We start from the raw sequence: 21,323 nt of genomic DNA on the forward strand, positions 1-21,323 counted from the left end.
TAATGCAAATCTGCAGGACCGGGCAGTTTTAGCAATGTGGTCTGAGAAATTCAGCTTATCATCAATCACAACTCCAAGGTTTCTGGCTGTTTTTGAAGGAGTTATGGTAGATTAACCTAATTGGAATGTGAGTTGTGGAATGTGTAGTTCACCCAAAAATTTAAATTTTGTCATTAATTACTCACCCTCATGTCGTTCCAAACCTGTAAGATCTTCATTCATCTTCGGAACACAAATTAAGATATTTTTGATGAAATCCAAGAGCTCTCTGACCCTCCATAGAGAGCAATGCAACTGAAATGTTCCCAGACCAAGAAATGTCGCAAGGTACTTGGTCCATGTAACATCAGGGTTCAACCGTAATTTTACGAAACTACGACAATACTTTTTGTGCACAAAGAAAATAAAAATAACAACTTTTATTTCCATAATTCTTCTCCTCCTCATCATATCCACAGCAGCATGCCACATTGTGGAAAGAGTATCATGATGCAGGTGAGCGAAGGTCTTACGGGTTTGGAACGACAAGATTGCGAGTAATTAATGACAGAATTTTCATTTTTGGGTGAACTATTTCTTTAATGGTGCCTACAACCAATCAACTCCAAAAAGAAACACAAAACCTTTGTTAATTGAAAGAAAACAAGTTAAATCTAAGATTTGGTGATATATAGAGTAATGACATCATTACACAATGGCACAAAAGAACAATTCTAAGGCCATGTGGTGATTGACACCATGATGGTCATAGCTATATTGTGGTGTCCATCGTTTGGTATCTGCTATTTTTAACCAAAGTAATAATAGCAACCAAACTAAACCACCGTCAACAGAGCCATTGTGTTTTGTTTTTGCTTAGAAGAACACTTTGCCGAGCACACTCTTGAAATGTCCACTTATTATAAGCGATGCTTATTAAGCATCTTTGGGCTTGTTGTTTGGGCTCAGCTCATAAAGCACTCCATTATATGGAGTAAATAAATTAGGCAGGTGCAGGTCACAATAATGTGGCTTATTTCCAGTATTAAACATTTGGACTTGAGTTTATTATGTGCTTGTTCTTAGCTTTTGTCTAGCAAGATCTGGCAACACTAATGAGTCAAAACATGCCTGGTGATTTCTTGCACGTTTAAATACAGTTAAGTCCATATATTTGGACACAGGCACAATTTTTATTATTTTAGCTGCTAACCAAAACATACTGATGTTATGGTTATATAATGAATATGGGTTAAAGTGCACACTCTGAGCTTTAATTTGAGGGTATTCTAATCAAAATTGGAGGAAAGTTTAAGGAATTACCACTCTTTAATGTGTACCTTCCCCTTTATCAAGGGACCATAAGTAATTGGACAATTGATTTAAATTTGTTTCATGGACAGGCATGGGCTATTCTTTTGTTATTACTGCATTGATTAAGCATGTAAGAGGTCTGGAGTTAATTCTAAGTGTGCCATTTACATTTGGAAGCTGTTGCTGTGCACCCACATCATGCAGTCAAAGGATCTCTCCATACAAGTGAAACAGACAATTGTTAGGCTTCAAAAGCTAAATAAATCCATTAGAGAGATAGCAGGAACATTAGGATTGGCCAAATCAACAGATTGGTACATTCTGAGAAAAAAAGAACGCACTGTTGAGTTCAGCAACATAAAAAGGCCTAGACGTCCATGGAGGACAACAGTGGTAGATGATCGGAGAATCCTCTACATGGTAAAGAAAAACCCTTTCACAACATCCAGCCAAGAGAAGAACACCCTCCAAGAGGTAGACGTGTCACTATTAAAGTCCACAATCAAGAGAAGACTTCACGAGAGCAAATACAGAGGGTTCACCACAAGGTGCAAAAAAGGCCAGATTAGACTTTGCCAAAAAACATCTAAAAAAGCTAGACCACTTCTGGAAAAGCATTATTGGACGGCTGAAATTAAGATCAACCTGTACCAGAATGACAAGAAGAAAAAAGTATGGAGAAGGCTTGGAAGATGCTCATGATCCAAAGCATACAAATCTGTGTTTTTATAACAGTAAAGCATTTTAGTGTAGTCGCACTGTTATCTTGAGTCATTTTTATCAAAAACACTGATAAAACTATATATATATCCCCACTTTATTTGTATTTAAATAGTATATATTTATGATGAAGTTTATTCATGAACAGATGGCGCTGTATAAGCAGTATATAAAAAAGTGTTTCTGTTGCTCATAAAAACGTTTTGTATTTGACAAATATTGCATTGTATTCACTTTTTACTTTTATCTGTGATAAGAGTATGGAATCACTGTGAGAGCGTCACTACCGGGAGCAGTACGTGTCCAACTTGACGTCTCCACTTTTAATTCCGCCCTGACTGCAAGTGGGTACTCTCGCCAGCCAGTGGCAGGCTAATATAGTTCATCTTGAACAAGCCTATTGTCAGTCCTGTGTCGTGTGTGTCATGTGTTTCCCTCTTGTATCCTTATTTGGTTTGTTTCCTGTCCTTGTTAAGTGTGATTATGAGTTAATTATGTTCAGCTGTGTTTTAGTTATTATCTGTGATTAACCTGTGTATTTAAGTTCCTGTCTGTTTAGTTAGTGTTGTCTGGTCTACTCGTTACTCCCGGTGTCTGCCCTGCCCTTTTCAACAAAATATTAAAAATAAACATTTTATTTATGATTATATTTATTTGTCCAATTACATTTGAGCCCCTGAAATTGGGAGGACTGTGTATAAAAATGGCTGTAATTCTTAAACATTTTATGCTACATATTTGTTCAACCCCTTGAATTAAAGCGTAAAGTCTGCACTTCAATTTAATCTTGATTGCTTTATTTGTAATATCGCTCTGGTGGCATACAGAGCCGAAATTATGAAAATTGTGTCAGTGTCCAAATATATATGGACCTAACTGCATGTCATTACCAACTAATTGTTCTGTTCGGTTTGTGGTTGTCACTACCATTTTTTTGGGAGTAAGTTTGTTTGTAGAATACGATTGTTACTCCCGTAAATTACTGAACTGTGTGTGTACAGAAAAGGATTAAGCACTGAAAGGTGAATGGATAACCGAATTTAGCTGCAGTGTGTACGCAGCCTGAAAGAAATGGTATTGAATGGGACTTCCCTTTAAAATCGATTTTTGATTCCCAATGCCTCAGAATCAAGGAATCGATTATTTTTGGAATCTTTCACAACCATACCATTCAGACAATGTGAGACACACACAACTCATTTGCATGACACTGCATTGGGTGAATAGCATAGTCAAGTTGGTGCACGTGTATGTGTACACCTGGTAAGCATAAAGCGGTCAGGGTGCAAGGCATGAAAATTAATGTGTTCTAGTAAAACAAACACCCAAAATACCACAATGACCGAAGGGCACATGGACTGGCACACTGAAACCATGTGGAAAAACCCTTCGTGCCAGCCTCCATACCAACTCACTGAACTCATCGCAACCACAGGGGAGGAAACCAGGGCTGCTGTTAAAACACTAACTGCCTAAACCCAATAACCTCCATCTTGCACATTCACTGAAAGCTTTCTGTTTTTCAGGGGAATTTGGGAGGATCTTTTTTTTCCATCTACTTCTCGGTTTTCGCTCGCAAACACACACCCACGTGCACAAAAACACAAACAAAAGAGTGTTAACCTTGTGGACCTTTGGTTGATTATGCTGCTGTGACTCAGGAAGGCGTACGATCAATACAGCTCTTCAAAAAAGCCATTGTGTCAGGCATGTTATTAGGGTCACGCTATTAGTCAGCGCTGAACACAAACTCAGGTCACACCAGCTGAGGCAAACGAAACAGTTGTTGGAAAATTATATGCACATGTTTTCCAAGCATGAGGGAATTAAAAAATGTTAGGGCCTTAAAGACCCATTAAATTTCTCAATCAGTGCAGTTGTCTATTTTTTGTTGAGGTATTTCCTGTTGAGTATGGAGGACCAAACCTGCATAAATTAAATATGAATAAATGAATGAATGAATAAATAAATATATTAATGAATAAATAGAAAAATAAATGTGATAATAGGAAAATTAATAAATGAATAAACGATTCAGTTTATTCCCACAATTATGCCCACAATTCACGATTGTGGGCAGTCGTGGCCTAATGGATAGAGAGTTGGACTTGTAACCCGAAGGTTGTGGGTTCGAGTCTCAGGTCCGGCAGGGATTGTAGGTGGGGGAGTGAATAACCAACACTCTCTCCACCCTCAATACCATGACTGAGGTGAGACCCTTGAGCAAGGCACCGAACCCCCAACTGCTCCCCGGGCGCCGCAGCGTTGGCTGCCCACTGCTCCGGGTGTATGTTCACTACTGAGTGTACACTTGCATGGATTAAATGCAGAGCACACATTTCACTGCTGGTTATACTCTGTATAATTGTGTATGTGACAAATAAAAACAAATTATTTATTTATTTACGACTTGATAAAATAAATATGATTCATTTTTAATAAAATTAACCCCCCCCCCCTTAATTTATTTTCTGCTTTTATATATTTATACATTTTTAAACATTTTCTTTAACTTTTATTTTTTCACTAATTCTTTTTTAATGTATTTTTATTTTATTTATACATTTATTTTTAGATTTATTTATATATTTATGCATTCATTTTTTTAGAATGATTTATTCCCACATGTATTTATTTTTAGATTTATTTATTTATTTATTTATTCAAGATTCAAGATTTTTATTCGTCACATACACAATTATACAGAGTATAACCAGCAGTGAAATGTAGGTCAGGTCAGCTCCTAGAAACCTAGTCTAAAGTAGTTTAGACTTTGAATTTTATTACACATTAATCATATTTATTTTATCAAGTCATTTATTCCTTTATTTATTTTCCTATTATCACATTAATTTATCTATTCATCTATTGATTCATTAATATATTTATTTATTAATTCATTCATATTTAATTTATGCAGGTTTGGTCCTCCATAGTTGAGACAGGAAGTTTGGGGCAGGACATATCAAAGGTTCTTTTTTTCAAATATTTACCAGTAGGCTCTATGCTGCAATTACGTGCACCTGAAAAGAAAAAACAAGCCAGTATCAAGCATAGTATCTGATAAAACACATTTATTTTGCATAAAACAAACTATGGTAAATGATCATCATGGTCAAATCACCTAAAAAGTATTGGAATACAGCACAGAAATTAAAACTATAACTATGAACTACCTAGTAAGAATATGATTGGGCAGAAATCTGACTAGTGCAGGATGATGTCATCAGAGCTTCTTGATCTACTGGAATTTTCACGCACAACCATCTCTAGGGTTTACAGAGAATGGTCCGAAAAAGAGAAAATATCCAGTGAACGGCAGTTGTGTGGACGAAAATGCCTTGTTGATGTCAGAGGTCAGAGGAGAATGGGCAGACTAGTTAGAGATGATAGAAAGGCAACAGTAACTCAAATAACCACTCGTTACAACCAAGGTATGCAGAATACCATCTCTGAACACACAACACGTCGAACCCTGAAGCAGCAGAAGACCACACCGGGTACCGCTCCTGTCAGCTAAGAACAGGAAACAGAGGCTACAATTCACACAGGCTCACCAAAATTGTACAATAGAAGATTGGAAAAACGTTGCCTGGTCTTATGAGTCTCGATTTCTGCTGCAACATTCAGATGGTAGGGTCAGAATTTGGCAAAAATAACGTGAAAGCATGGATCCATCCTGCCTTGTCTCAACGGTTCAGGCTGGTGGTGGTGGTGTAATGGTGTGGGGGATATTTTCTTGGCACACTTTGGGCCCCTTAGATTGAGCATCGTTTAAACGCCACAGCCTACCTGAGTATTGTTGCTGACCATGTTCATCCCTTTATGACTATAGTGTACCCATCTTCTGATGGCTACTTCCAGCAGGATAATGCACCATGTCACAAAGTTCAAATCATCTCAAACTGGTTTCTTGAACATGACAATGAGTTCACTTTACTCAAATGGCCTCCACAGTCACCAGATCTCAATCCAATAGAGCATCTTTGGGATGTGGTGGAACGGGAGATTCGCATCATGGATGTGCAGACGACAAATCTACAGCAACTGCGTGATGCTATCATGTCAATATGGACCAAAATCTCTGAGGAATGTTTCCAACACCTTGTTGAATCTATGCCACGAAGAATTAAGGCACTTCTGAAGGCAAGAAGGGGTCCAACCCGGTACTAGCAAGGTGTACCTAATAAAGTGGCCAGTGAGTGTATATATATATGTATGTAACAGTACACATATATTATGTACACAAAAACTTTTTATTTTGGATGCGATTAATCACGATTAATCGTTGCCCAGCACTATAAATAATACTAAACTCTGTCAATAAAACAGCTGATTGCCCTGTGTTAATGCTGAAAGATATGCTTGGGAGAAAAAAAGTTGCATAACACCACCCACCACAGTAAAGCGTCCTGACATTCAAGCTCGGCTGAACACAAGCCACACTCTGTAAGGGGCCAACTTTGTGTTTCACAACAAATATGCTGGCCTTTGAATAAACTTATATAAGACACTACGCCAACTGCGACACTTAACATTTGGAGCGAGGCGAGAGAGAAAAATTAAGGTATATAGTAAAAGAGTCAGCAGGAAATTCATACATAGGTCAGCTGCCACATCTAAAATCATCTGTTTGAGCAAGCTGTCTGCATGAATGCGTTGACAAGGCACACTGTTGGTTAAAGAGAGTTAACACACAATCCTCCCTGAGGGTTTCATATCTGTATGCATTCTAACTCCACAGCCGGAAGCTTGTTGCCCTATGTAGACATATAGACTTGCACTATAATAGCCTGAAGTGTTTACACAAAAAGCATCATTGCATAGAAGCAAATGTATAAAGCTCACAGGCAGTGGATATGCCCCGCTGAGATCGTTCACAAGTGCACCGTGCAGATCAAAGACTAACGCTGCATTACGGCAACTGTACCAGAGCCCTATAGGGCTAAATATGCATTCTGGGATCGACACCGACTGCACACCTTCAACACTTCCTGGCTTCTGCTCTCCTTGAACCTGCAGGCTACTGAACATTGGCAGATTGGCGCGCTGCCAAAGCCTCAGCTGAATATTCATTGAGACTTTGTGTATTATCCGTGACCAATGCTCCTCATGAAGTCTGACTCCTACTTCCTCTTGTCGGTTTGAACTGGGAGGAAGTGGATTATTTTTACCTGCCAATGATTCATGCGCTGCTCAGTGATATGTTTCCTGTTTACTTATTAATTACTTGACAGTTGTCTCCTGGGTTTAGTCTGACAGAATTAAAGGGGGCGGGGGCATAATGTCATAGATCATTTTTGAGATTAAAGATTCTGGAGAAAAAGTAGTGCTGGTGTTGTGGTTGGTTGCGCTGGTATTGCTATGCAGTTTTTAGTGCAATCGCTAGTATGTTCCAAGTGGTTGCATACAGGTCCAAATAAAAAAAAAAATTAAAAAAGGGTTTGGAATATTTTATGCAAAAAAACTCACAAATCACAGGTTTACATTAAAATGATTTGTGAACTGCAAACATTTTATATATAGTAATTTCCCTGCTTATGCTCAATCTGTGTGAAGCTTAAAGGTGGCCTTTGTGGAAATCCATCCTTGTAAATAGAACTGAACTTACTTAAATGTAACGTAATGAAACCTTAAAGGTATATATATAAAAAAAAAAAAAAAATGTACATACAGATAAATTTAAAACATCCTACGTAATCCGCTGGAACCCCACTCTCTCGTGAATGAGTGTACGACAATTAGTGGAAGCTAGAGATTAGATTATTGTTTATAATTAAGTTTTAAATTTAGATATTTTTCTTACACATAAATTCACTTCAGAAGGTCTTTTATTAAGCGGAATAAATAAGCTTTCCATTGATGCATGGTTTGTTAGGATAGGACTATATTTGGCTGAGATACAACTATTTGAAAATCTGGAATCTGAGGATGCAAAAAAAATCTAAATATTGAGAAAATCACCTTTAAAGTTGTCCAAATGAAGTTCTAAGCAATGCATATCACTAATCAAAAATGAAGATTTTATATATTTACGGTAGGAAATTTATAAAATATCTTCATGGAACATGATCTTTAGAAAAGGCAATAATTTTGACCCAAACAATGTATTGTTGGCTATTGCTACAAATATACCCCAGCGACTTTAGACTGGTTTTGTGGTCCAGGGTCACATATTAATTTACTATAAATGCTTGTTAGACCATTTAGTAATACACCTTTACCATATTTCAAGACAATAAAAAAACAAACAAAAAAAAAAACTCAAGACTAGAAACAATTATGAAATAAAAAATTTATGAAATAAAATGTGCTAAATAAAAAGTATGCTAAGAAGAATACTATTTTAAAGTTTACATCCTTTTCACAAGGATGGTGGAACAAGAAGCTTTAATTAACATCTGTATCTTGAACAGCTCTGAACATGTGACTCAGTGCTTATATCATACTGGCTGGAGTGATGAAGAAAAAACTTCAGCTGAATGTTTGTTTCCATGTTTGTTGCTGTCCAAAACCTTGTTCATGCTAAACATATGTGCTAAACAAACGTTCAATTTAATATTTAGGGTTAGTGGTTTGCTCAGATCTCTTACCCTAAGTACAGTGGGGCAAATAAGTATTTGATACACTGCCGATTTTTCAAGTTTTACCACTTACAAAGATTGGAAAGATCTGTAATTTTAATCGTAGGTACACCTCAACTGTGAGAGACAGAATATAAAAATAAAATCCAGAAAATCACATTGTATGATTTTTGAATAATTAATTTCCATTTTATTGCATGAAATATGTATTTGATACAATAGAAAAATAGAACTTTATATTTGGAACAGAAACCTTGGTTTACAATTACAGAGGTCAGACGTTTCCTGTAGTTCTTGACCAGGTTTGCACACACTGCAGCAGGGATTTTGGCCCACTCCTCCATACAGGTCTTCTCCACACCTTTCAGGTTTCGGGGCTGTCGCTGGGCAACACGGAGTTTCAGCTCCCTCCATAGATTTTCTATTGGGTTCAGGTCTGGACACTGGCTAGGCCACTCCAGGACCTTGAAATGATTCTTACGGAGCCACTCCTTAGTTGCCCTTGTTGTGTGTTTGGGGTCATTGTCATGCTGGAAGACCCAGCCACGACCCATCTTCAGTGCTCTTACTGAGGGAAGGAGGTTGTTGCCCAAAATCTCGCGATACATGGCCCCATCCATCCTCCCCTCAATACGGTGCAGTCGTCCTGTCCCCTTTGCAGAAAAGCACCCCCAAAGCATAATGTTTCCACCCCCATGCTTCATGGTTGGGATGGTGTTCTTGGGATTGTACTCATCCTTCTTCTTCCTCCAAACACGGCGAGTGGAGTTTATACCTAAAAGTTATATTTTGGTCTCATCTGACCACATGACCTTCTTCCATGGCTCTTCTGGATCATCCAGATGGTCTCTGGCAAACTTCAGACGGGCCTGGACATGTGCTAGCTTGAGCAAGGGGACTTTGCGCACGCTGCAGGATTTTAATCCATGACGGTGTAGTGTGTTACTAATGGTAACCGTTGAGACTGTGGTCCCAGCTCTCTTCAGGTCATTGACCAGGTCCTCCCGTGTAGTTCTAGGCTGATCTCTCACCTTTCTCAGGATCATTGATACTCCACGAGGTGAGATCTTGCATGGAGCCCCAGTCCGAGGGAGATTGGCAGTCATCTTCAATTTCGTCCATTTTCTAATAATTGCGCCAACAGCTGTTGCCTTCTCACCAAGCTGTTTGCCTATTGTCCTGTAGCCCATCCAAGCCTTGTGCAGGTCTATAATTTTGTCCCTAGTGTCCTTAGACAGCTCTTTGGTCTTGCCCGTAGGGGAGAGGTTGGAGTCTGATTGATTGAGTGTGTGAACAAGTGTCTTTTATACAGGTAACGAGTTCAAACAGGTGCAATTAATACAGGTAATGAGTGGAGGATAGGAGTACTTCTTAAAGACAAACTAACAGGTCTGTGAGAGCCAGAATTCTTGCTGGTTGGTAGGTGATCAAATACTTATTTCATGCAATAAAATGGAAATACATTTTTCAAAAATCATACAATGTGATTTTCTGGATTTTTAAAAATATTCTGTCTCTCACAGTTGAGGTGTACCTAGGATGAAAATTACAGATCTCTCCTTTCTTTGTAAATTGGAAAACTTGAAAAATCGGCAGTGTATCAAATACTTATTTGCCCCACTGTATATGGCATATTCCTTCTAATCTCAAGTCATCACAACAGTGATGCTTGCCTTAGCAATTACTGCTAATCATAATGACCACAGGCAATGGAACTTTACGACATTTGAGTGTTGCTTCATGATACTAAACACTTGGCAGTTTGGTGTATTGTGAGTTAAGGATTGATATTGATTTTCCATCTTGTGAACATTTCGCCACTTCGATTCAGTTATTGTATCAAAACAGAGGCAGCAATCTCAACATGCGTGGCAAATGGGGTGGAAAAACATATCTATATTTTGAGCAGACAGATAAAGACAACAAAGAACGGGCGCTGTAAATCTTGCACGCCACCGCTGTCGCACCGGAGTTACGATGCTCTCAAAGGTGGTGTTCCAAACGGTGTTACTGAAGCGCCACTTCTCATCAACAGAAGCCCCTCAGGTATGACCCGCACATCTCCTTCATCCCAGATCCCCCTTGTGGATTTGACACGTTCCGCTTCCACAAGTTTCCACCCTGAAGGAAAGGAAGCGTCTCTGTGGAACGACGCAAAGAGATTCTCATTCTGGACCATGGCGCTCAGAAGCCAATCTGAGCGTTTATTAGAGGCGCCAGAGCAATCAGAGGACCTGCGATTGCAGCCAACAAATGAATAACTGATTTCCAGAGGTTGGGGTTAAAAGGCTCAGGAGGCCCCTGTTGTGGATGCCGGGGCCTTGATGAGAGATGCTATTGGCATATGGATTCGGAGGTGAATTTCACACTCCACTAGGAGCAGTGTCATTATGATTCTGCTCGCTCACCCTCTCTCCCTCTCTTTCCTTCTCTGTTTCTCTCTCTCTCCAAAGCTTTAGGAGCCCCAGCCGAGCAGAAAAGCCTCAACCCAAAAGCTTAATTACAAATCTACCCTGAGGAGGAAAGGAAAATATACTCTGTCGCCCCCCTCACACACACACACACACACACACCCACAGTATTGTGCTCATTCAACTTGGTGGCGTGTGTTTGAAGAAATCCTCAGAAAAGAAAAAAATGGGGAAGTGTTTATGTATAGTCAGGTCGAAATGTCTGAGACTGTAGTATAAGTATAGCATTTTTCTTATTAAAAAAAGCATACATATACATATATATATATATATATATATATATATATATATATATATATATATATTGTGTGTGTGTGTGTGTTCAAGTTTGTTTATTTGTTTAAAACAACAAATGTTGTATCAAAGTAGTATACAATCAAGAAGTAATACAGTAAAAACCAGAATTACACAGAATTAGTATTATGCATTATTATAAAATGTAGAATGTTATCAGCATAGCAATAACACTAAAAAGTTGAATAATAAAAAATATATATATAAATATACAACACATTTATAATGAAAATGTATATTAAATCTGAAAAAGTCTATATTAATTAAGAATTGTATTATATAATAATAGCATAATAATATGAGTGAAGTTATAAAATGTATTCATTAATAAATTTATCTCAGTGAAAATGTTTCAAAAAATACACTGAAACAAATACATTTATAATGAATATATATATATATATATATATATATATATAATTAGAATTAATATGCATTTTTGATTGAATTGTACTGAAATAAACTAAATTATATTATATTCATCATTAAACATTTTGTCCTTGTTCTGTTCTTGGAATCAAATTCTATATATATTAGGGATGGACAGATAGGATTTGTTTTGGCCAATACTGATACAGATTTTAACAAACAACTATTGGCTGATTCCGATACCAATACCGATATTGGTCAACTGCATAAAGCAGGGCTTAAAAATAAAAATAAAAATCTATCGGTTCACTCCGAGCAGAATCGGTATTTGAACGTTTTTATTCCTGCGTTCCTCTGCAGCAGCCAGCTAAAACCAGCCTAAGCTGGTTGGCTGGTCTTAGCTGGTTTAAGCTGGAAGTAGCTGGTTTCAGCTGGTCTCCCAGCCTGTACTACGGAATGCTATGAGCAGTGTAACTTTTTATGCTTCTTTAACTGTATTTTATTTTGATAATGAACAGGCTGCGATGTCAAGTTAGCAAAAATATGTTGTATGTGCGTGTGAGACGCCGATGCGATCACTGCATTGTTTTCCCAACTTTTACTCCATAATTTATGGTCATACCAACGCTGGTTGGTCATACAAATAGAAGCAACACATCATTCAAAACTGTAAAGCTTATGCAAAATAAAGGAAACTTCTCGGTTTCCTTTCCGTGAACTTTGGAGCTTGTTACAATTAGCCGAAACTCAGAACATTTTTTTTTCTTTTGTTTTGTTAATCTGTTAATGATTTAAGTTAAATATATTTTGTGTAATAGGCCTATATTCCTTTTTATGTAGCCTATATAGTTTTATTCTGTTTTCTCCATTCACAGATGCGCTGCAGGTGTGTGATCTGATGTGACCTTGTGTGAATCCGTTGGTCTACACTATCCTGCCATTTTTTGCTGGTTTCAAACACACAAAAAGCTGCATATTACATTTTCACTTAAATGTAGGCTTAATGCTTGGCGATTCGTGACATCCTCAGATAAATTAATACCAGGGTATTGCCATTGCTATGATGAATTTACAGATGAGCACGGGCATTTCACTCGCTGGATGCGTCTGCGTCATATTTGCATAGGCTGTACTATGCCATCTGACAAAAAATATTTTGTACAGATTTTATTTTGTTTTGGCAAGTATTTAATTATTTTGCCCAGAGAAAAATGTTGGATCACGCAACAGACTTGCATGCAACTCATTGTCTTCATGCAGTTAATTAATAAACCATTGGTATCGGCCCTTTTCATGCAATTTCCGATATGCCAATGACTTTAAAATAATCAAATATTGGCCGATAAATATTGGCCGGTAAATATCGGCGGTCGATACATCGGTGCATCCCCGTTTTATATATATATATATACAGTGCCCTCCAAAAGTATTGGAACAGTGAAGACAAAATTGCTCTGTTGGCTGTAGAGTCAATATAAATATGATTACAAGATGAATATGAGACAAAACTACAGAATGTCACATTTTATTATTGGGTGATTCAACACATACATGTTTTACCAGCTAAGAAGTTCAGCACTTTTAGAGTTTCATCTCTCTATCTGATATGAGCATAAGTATTGGAACAGTTGCCTCACAGGTCTTTCTAAGTGATCAGCTGTCCTGTTGCATTAATTCTTCAGATATTAAAAGCAGGGAATGTGTCGTATCAGTTGTATCCATTACTTCTGCATTCTGAATCTTGCGCTCGATGATGACACACACAAACCGAGGGAGCTGACTTTGAGAGAAAAGCAAGTGATTTGGATGCTAAAAGAAAAGAGGAAGTCAGTTAGAGCTCTAGCAAAAACAAAGGGCATGGAGAAATCAAGAGTTTGGAAACCACCAGCGACACCAGCAACCAACAACGACCTGATCAGCTGAGAAAACAACAGTAGTTGATGACAGACAAATCATAAAAGCTGTGAAAATTAACCCTAAAAGAAGTGTCTGTAAAATCACCAACAACTTCCAGAAAGCTGGGGTGATGTTCTGACAATCTACTGTCCTCAGGAGACTTTGACACAGAATTACAGATGCTACACAGCAAGATACAAACCTCTGACCAACACCAAAAATAGAAAGGCAAGATTAGAGTTTGCAAAAAAGCACAAATGTGAGCCAGAAGAGTTTTGGAACTGTGTTTATGGACCGAAGAGACAAAGATGAACCTAAGTGATGGGAAAGCAAAATTGTGGAGAAAAATGGGAACTGCCAAAGATCCCAAGCATACAGCCTCATCTGAAAAGCATGGTGGAGGTGGTGTCATGGCATGGGCATGCATGGCTGTCTCTGGAACAGGCCCTCTCAACTTTACTAATGACTTAATGTATGATGACAGGAGCAGAATGAATTTGGAAGGGTACAAAACCATCTTGCCTACCAATATTCAAGAAAGTCCCACCCGATTCATTGGGAAGTGCTTCATATTGCATCAGAACAATGACCCAAAACACCCTGCCAGTTCAGTCAAGGAATTTATAAGGGCAAAGAAATGGAAAGTCTTAGATTGCCCAAGTCAATCTCCAGATTTAAATCCGATTGAACATGACTATCACCAGCTGAAGAGGAGAGTAAAGGCAGAAACTCCCCAAAACAAGTAACAATTGGAATTGGCTGCATTAAAGGCTGGGAAACGTATTTCAAAGGATGAGAGCAAGAGTCTGGTGATGTCTATGGGTCACAGACTCACTGCTGTGATTGTGCGCAAGGGATCTGCAACTAAATAATAGCTTTTAATCTTTTATATCTGCCTTATGTTCAACTGTCCTTATGCTCACATCAATGAGTGGGATGAACTCTAAAAGTACTGTTCTTTTTATTTGGTAAAACATGTCTAATAAAATGTGACATTATGTAGTTTTGTCTCATATTCATCTTTTAAACATATTTGCAAATGTCTTGACTCCACAGCCAATAGAGCAATTTTGTCTTTACTGTTCCAATACTTATGGAGGGCACTGTATATATTACAGGTTTAAATAATATCAAACTTTTGGATCCCACTATTTACACAAAGGTTTAAATAATCTGAAAGCTTTCTTAAAATGTGCTCGCTAAACATTTAAAATGAGTTAATTTCCTTTTCACCCAGCCCTATGTGCTTTATCTTCAGACAGTGAAGACACTAGACCATCACATTAACCTGTGGCAAAAGCAGACCGTTTAACATGGCAAAACTATGAACCTCCCCTGCTAATGTAATGAATGAATCTGCTTCTTTTCTGATTGAGATTGATCGCGCTGATGAAGGCAACACTCATCATAGCCTGTCCTAATTTTTCATCCTTACGAAAAGTATGACAGAACATCTACACATGCAAAACGCGACTTGATTGGGAACAGCTTGCACATCCCCATCCTGACAGCATGCAAATGTATTCTCTGGGTCATAATGATACTTTCCTTAATGAAATTAATTGCAATCAGAGGCTGCTTTCTCCCTGCACAAGGACGAAGGCAATTAAGGTCACCTAGCAGAGCAACCTCGGTTAAGCAGCTTCCATGCAAATGAGATGCAAACCGAAAACTAGTTAATTTGGCCTCTTGACATTACCAAACGGCTTTGGGGGGCAACTATATGCAAATGGTATGCAAATGACCAGACCTGGGACCACTTCTGGAACCACTTCTGGAACCTACTGCTCCGTCCTCACACGGTATCTGCAGTTTGCAGGTGGGGTAGCAAGGAAGTTCAGGTGCCTCTGTCTGTGTTGGTGCAACTGGAGCATTACGCAGACAGCAGCTGGTCTGTCATTTCTTAAAAGAAGGTGCTACCTTCAACAAATGTTACATTAATTTTGCATTAACACCATATGAAATGGACTGAGTTTGTCACTAGCGGGTACACTCTCAGAAAGAAAGGTACAAAACTGTACCTTTTAAGGTACAAGTGGCCGTCACTGGGGTGGTACCCTGAAGGGTACAATTTTGTACCTCTAGTCAGAGGTACAACATTGTACCTTCTAGCTTTGTACCATTTAAGGGGCAATTTTGTACCTCAAGGAACATTTGTACGCACTGCAATGAAGGCAAAAAAGTGTACCTTGTTAAAAGCATCCTCAGGTTACTGTCCCAACCATCTTCATTCTTTTGGTGGCCTTGTTCATGCATGCATGCAAAAAAACCAAACAAAAAAAAACAATAGATACATTGGCTAACAAATACAATTTTATTTAGAAATGTTCTATTTAAAAGAAGTAATTCATTACATCTCATAACAGCAGGTGTGTCAAGAAAAAACTCTCAATGAAAATTAAAAACTCATCAGACCATTTAACAAACACACTAAGTATAAAACAGCCATTTAAAACAGTACAACTTTTTAAAAATGTAATAGGTGTACAAGAAATTGTCCACTGTGCAATCATTACAAATTCAACTGGACAAATACAAAAAAAGTCCTGTTTAACATTGATATATACCTTAAATGCTACTGCACATTGTGAAGTTTACAGCAGTTTGTCTTCAGCAAGAATATCTAATGGTAATAAATAACTTGTCATCAACACTGTATGTATCTATCTAATGTATCAAGATCAAAGCCATTTTTTCTAGGTGATATGCAAGAAATTCATCATAGTTCTCTTTGAAAAAACTAAACAGGAAATTAACATCATCCAAAATTTCTTGCTGTACTGACTGAGGCAAGTGATTTTTTTCTCTGCATTTCAACATGAAGGCAAAAAGGTTCTCTTTAAATTGCTGCAAGAGCTCATTCATGTTTGGGGGTGCTGAAAAAGCAACATCAGTAGTACATTCTTCCTCAACCTCATCAAGAAGAGGCAGAGGGTCAGTAATCGTAGTTGTAGTCTGTTGTAACACTGTTTCTTCGAGAACATTTAGGGCAAATGAACAGGTGGGGCATTTTTGCTGATCTTACTGTAAAAGGTTTATTAGTCTGGTAACTGGGGTAGGAAGCGGCTTGTCTCCATCCACAGTAAGTTTCAAAACATACCGCTGAAGAAACATCAGGGTGTTCGTCAAATGAGATGGATGTCAAATTGAAGACGAAATAAGCAAAAAATGCTGCAAGAGCCCCTTCATCCACACCGCTCGCCCGGCAGATCTCGATCGCATCAACTTTGATGACTGCAGTGACTCTTCTTGTAAACACAGTTTTCCAGTCAGTGGTCTCTTGTACTTGAACAGTTGGATATGGCAAAGATGGTTCCCTCTAAATGACAAAACACAAAACAGAAACAGATTCTATATCAGTCAAATTTTCTCAGCAGATGACTAAACTGATGTAGAGAAAACTGACATGCATAGTCTAAGATAATTATTATTCACCCATTTGTATGTGGCCACAATAAATACAGTTCAAAGAGTTAGTTCACCCAAAAAATGAACATTCTGTCATTAATTACTCACCCTCACATTGTTCCAAACCTGTAAAACCTTTGTTCATCTTCAGAACACAAATTAAGATATTTTTGATGAAATCTGAGAGCTCTCTGATCCTGCATAGACAGCAAGGATATTACCATGGTCAACGCATAGAAACGTAGCAAGGAGTTTGTTAAAATAGTACATGTGACATCAGGGGTTCAACTGTAATTTTACTAAGCTACGAGAATACTTTTAGTGTGCAAAGAAAACAACAACATAATTTCCCTGAGTTACCTTATTCTGCCATTTTGGAGAATACCCCAGAACGTAATCAGCGTTGTTTGCATTCAGCATGCGCGTGTTATCTACTGAACGTAAAGAACGCTAATTACATTCTGGGGTATTCTCCAAAATGGCAGAATAAGGTAACTCAGGGAAATTATGTTGTTGTTTTCTTTGCACACTAAAAGTATTCTCGTAGCTTAGTAAAATTACAGTTGAACCACTGATGTCACTATTTTACCAATGTCTTTGCTACGTTTCTGTGCGTTGATCGTGGTAATATCCTTGCTGTCTATGGAGGGCCAGAGAGCTCTCAGATTCCTTTAAAAATATCTTAATTTGTGTTGCGAAGATGAACGAAGGGATTTGCATGTTTGGGATGACATGAGGGTGAGTAATTGATGACAGAATTTCCATTTTTGGGTAAACTGAATTAAATGGTTAAAATTGAATGTAAGCGATTAAAATGAGAAATACTTACATTTTGTACTGAGCCATGCTTTCATACAACGTTATAACAATTTTGATTCGTTCTGATGATGTTAGTTGGCATTCTTTTCGGTCCAACTTGGCCTGAACATCAAATGGAAACTTCGGAACTTCGAAAACTGCAGGAAAAGCTGTTGTCGGGCTGATTTTACTATGGCAAAACGAGAAGTAATAATCAGATATCGCAATGTTGCAGGTATACATAAAATAGTACAAATACTGTAAAGTACCAGTTTCAGTACTGAAAAGACAAATTAATAAAACAAACAACAACATCACTAACGTCAGATTTTTACCAAACAAGTTTTATTTACAATGTGTGCCCTACCCTTTACTTGATCATCTTAGTTGTCAATTCATACACTGTGGTAACCTAATAAATAATTATACAGTAAACATAAATAGTGATGCACCAAAAATTCTGAGCACACTGGGCTGAGTCTGTGCACTGTTTTTCCTCAATGTCAAAGTTTCTGTTATCTTATCTGCTCAAGTAGTACTTTCTCTTGATATTTTTGACAAAGAAAATGGCTGAAATTTCAGAGCCTCTAATACATTGTTACAGATGCAAGAAATTGATAAACTAAGTACTAGTAGTAGTACAGTAAAGTAATAGGCTATGTAGGGAGGCATGGGGAAATTACCTAGTTATTTTTAAGATTTGCTTTTAGAATAGGTCTCTGAAACAAATTAAACATTATTAACCAGCAATTACCTTGCTCCAGCTGATGACTGGCATTCTACAGGCACAGGTTCAAGAGTTAATGTCACTGTCTCCTTCATTTGCTGAACAAATCGATGGAATTTTGCTTGTTTTTAAATGATCCCTCAAAGAGGAATGAAATCATTGACTCGGTCAGTCCAATGTCAACAGTCTCTCCATCCACATCATTGTCTATAACATAAAAAGTAAGAGAAGTGAACACACCTAAGAGAACACACCTAACTTACCTGGGAAAAAAATGTGGGGGACGAATTCATATTTTATTAAAAGGATAAATATTCCCCGCATAAACATCTACTCCCATGTTTGTAACAAATAAATATTAATTTTGGTGCTGTCCTTTTACTTAATTAATCACTTGCTTTGCCGTCTAAACACAAAATGGCCGCATATAACGAGTTCCCTATTGAGTTCGTTGGGCAACTCCTGCGCCTATTACAAAATGTAGTCATACTAGCAAAGGCGGGAAAAATTGTATGCAAATGTAAAACGTTAATCACTAATTACTGTACAGTTGTTAATATTGCAAATATATTAAGTGGCGGCCATAGTTATTATTATTTAAGCAACAAGGTAACTTATGAGAGGCCGATAAAAAGATCACGGATAAGTTAATTGGACGTCACTTTACACTAGAAAATCCTCAAGAAAACACTCAAAACGTTTTAAAAATGTTACAGAATACTCACCTTCGATTTTTTTGTGACTTCGATGCCAAACTGTATTAACTCCTTTATTAAGTGTGCTGTAGACATCCTAGCCAGCTCCATCCCGCAGGCCAAATGACGAAAGCACTTTTCGCGGGCTTAGAGCAAGGGAGCACAAAGTTAGACAAAATCAACTGAACATTGAGTCACGCGTGTAAAAATAAGATTATATAACATTATTCCGAATTTACCTGAGAAATGTTTTCTCCAAAACAGACTCAGCGTTGAAAACCGTAGGAGATTCTGTCAGAGCAGCTGGCAAACTCAATCGCCGGCCTCAACTGAACGAACGACTCAAGCAAGCCAAGCAAGGGAAATTTTCTTAAAGCGATAACGTCTGCATAAGCAAGTTTTAATAAATAAATGTTGCCATTCCGCACTGTCCTTAGGCTATTCCAAATTTCATTCAGCGTCTTAAAATAATGCAAAGGTCAAAATTTTAAAGTAAAAAAAAAAAAAAAAACATATAAAAACTGACGAAAGACTATAATATTACAACATTACAACAAAAAACATTTACAGTTATTCAAAATATTTCATTATTATTGTTTGTTAATTATATCTGTCTCATTTTACAGGTAGGAGACAAGTGGTTGTAGGCTTTCGTACACGGTTTGAGAAGGTATTTTAAAGTAATTTAATATAGTGTCTTGATGTTATCATGAGTTCACACACATTAAATTAATAAACAACAACAACAAAAACACAGTTAGGCCTACTCTAATTGGGTCTAAACTTTAAATAAATATATAAATAAAAATTCAAATAATTCCAAGGTACAAAAATGTACCTTTCACATCTGAATCTGAAAAGTTGTACCTTTATAACTCGTTTTGGGAACAAAATTGTACCCTAAGTACCTATTGTGGACCTTTAAAGGTACCATTATATTTTTTGTTCCCCTAGGAACAAAATTGTACCTCCGCGGTACCTTTTTTTCTGAGAGTGTAGCAGCCATGTGCTGTTCCAACATTACAAACTGGCTGCTCACCAGGGCAGCACTGCATATCTGCGGCAAGCCAATTTAAAGTGGCGGTCACTGGCTGCCGCTTATGTAGGGGGCACACATTACCTCATCCCGACGGCTGGGGTCAGTGCATGAAAGAACCAAGCCAATGTGCCAAACGTCTGGGGTTCTACTTTAAAAGATGTAGTTAATGCTCCTATTTAGTCTGTGTTAATGCAGTAAGGATGTTAGTGTAGGAATATGCAAATAATTGTTTTCATATCTCACCATTAGTTTGCTTATAATTCATTACAATAGGAATCCTGATAAAAAATAAATAATAATAATAAAAAACTCCTATGGACTCAATAAGTCAAGCCAGTAAGATCAACAGTCATTCTTCAGAATCAGACAGTATAATTTCTCTTGTGAGAAGATTGTGCCAATAAAATCATTCAGTACAAAATTATGATTCTATTTCAGGATATGTCACAGGAATAGTTCATCCAAAAATGAAAATTTGCTCCCCCTCTGTCAATTCAAGATGTAAATGACTTTGTTTCTTCATCAGAGATCAACAGATTTGGACAAATAGCTGATAACAAAACATCTCAATAATGAAACGTGTGATCCTCACCACTCCAGTCCATCAGTTAACATCTTGTGAAGTGAAAAGCTGCGTGTTTGTAACAAACATGTTTTAATTGTAAACTGTTGTTTATGGACAAAATACTGGTCCATAATAAATTCTTCCAAACTCATCTACATCTAGGATGGACTAACTTTTCATTTTTGGGTGAACTATTCATTATCTTGTTTATTTAACGTATTATTTCAATTATTTTCTAATGTTCAGTTTACCCAAAAATGTCAATTCTGTCATCAAAGAACAATAAAGATATTTTGAAAAACATATTCGCATATTTGTGTCCATACAATAAAAATCAGTGGGATGCAATGATGTTTAAACCCCAATGTTCTTCAAAATATCTTCAGTGTCCCACAGAAGTAAATCATATAGGCTTCAAACAATGACAGAATGTCAGAATTTAAGGTTGCTATCCGGTTATTTTC

At 37.4% G+C, this 21,323-nt stretch overlaps 1 long non-coding RNA gene across 1 annotated transcript; it reads right to left on the minus strand.

Moving 5' to 3' along the window:
- Positions 1–15,924: 15,924 nt before the first annotated feature.
- Positions 15,925–19,599, minus strand: LOC306847360. Its single transcript, XR_013782151.1, has 4 exons — positions 19,286–19,599; positions 18,588–18,767; positions 17,865–18,023; positions 15,925–16,946 (listed from the first exon to the last, which is right to left on the minus strand). It is a non-coding gene; the product is annotated as an uncharacterized lncRNA (long non-coding RNA).
- Between the last annotated feature and the right edge of the window lie 1,724 nt (positions 19,600–21,323).

This window comes from Barbus barbus (assembly GCF_936440315.1).
Source record: "Barbus barbus genome assembly, chromosome: 27".
In the NCBI taxonomy this organism is placed as follows: Eukaryota; Metazoa; Chordata; class Actinopteri; order Cypriniformes; family Cyprinidae; genus Barbus; species Barbus barbus.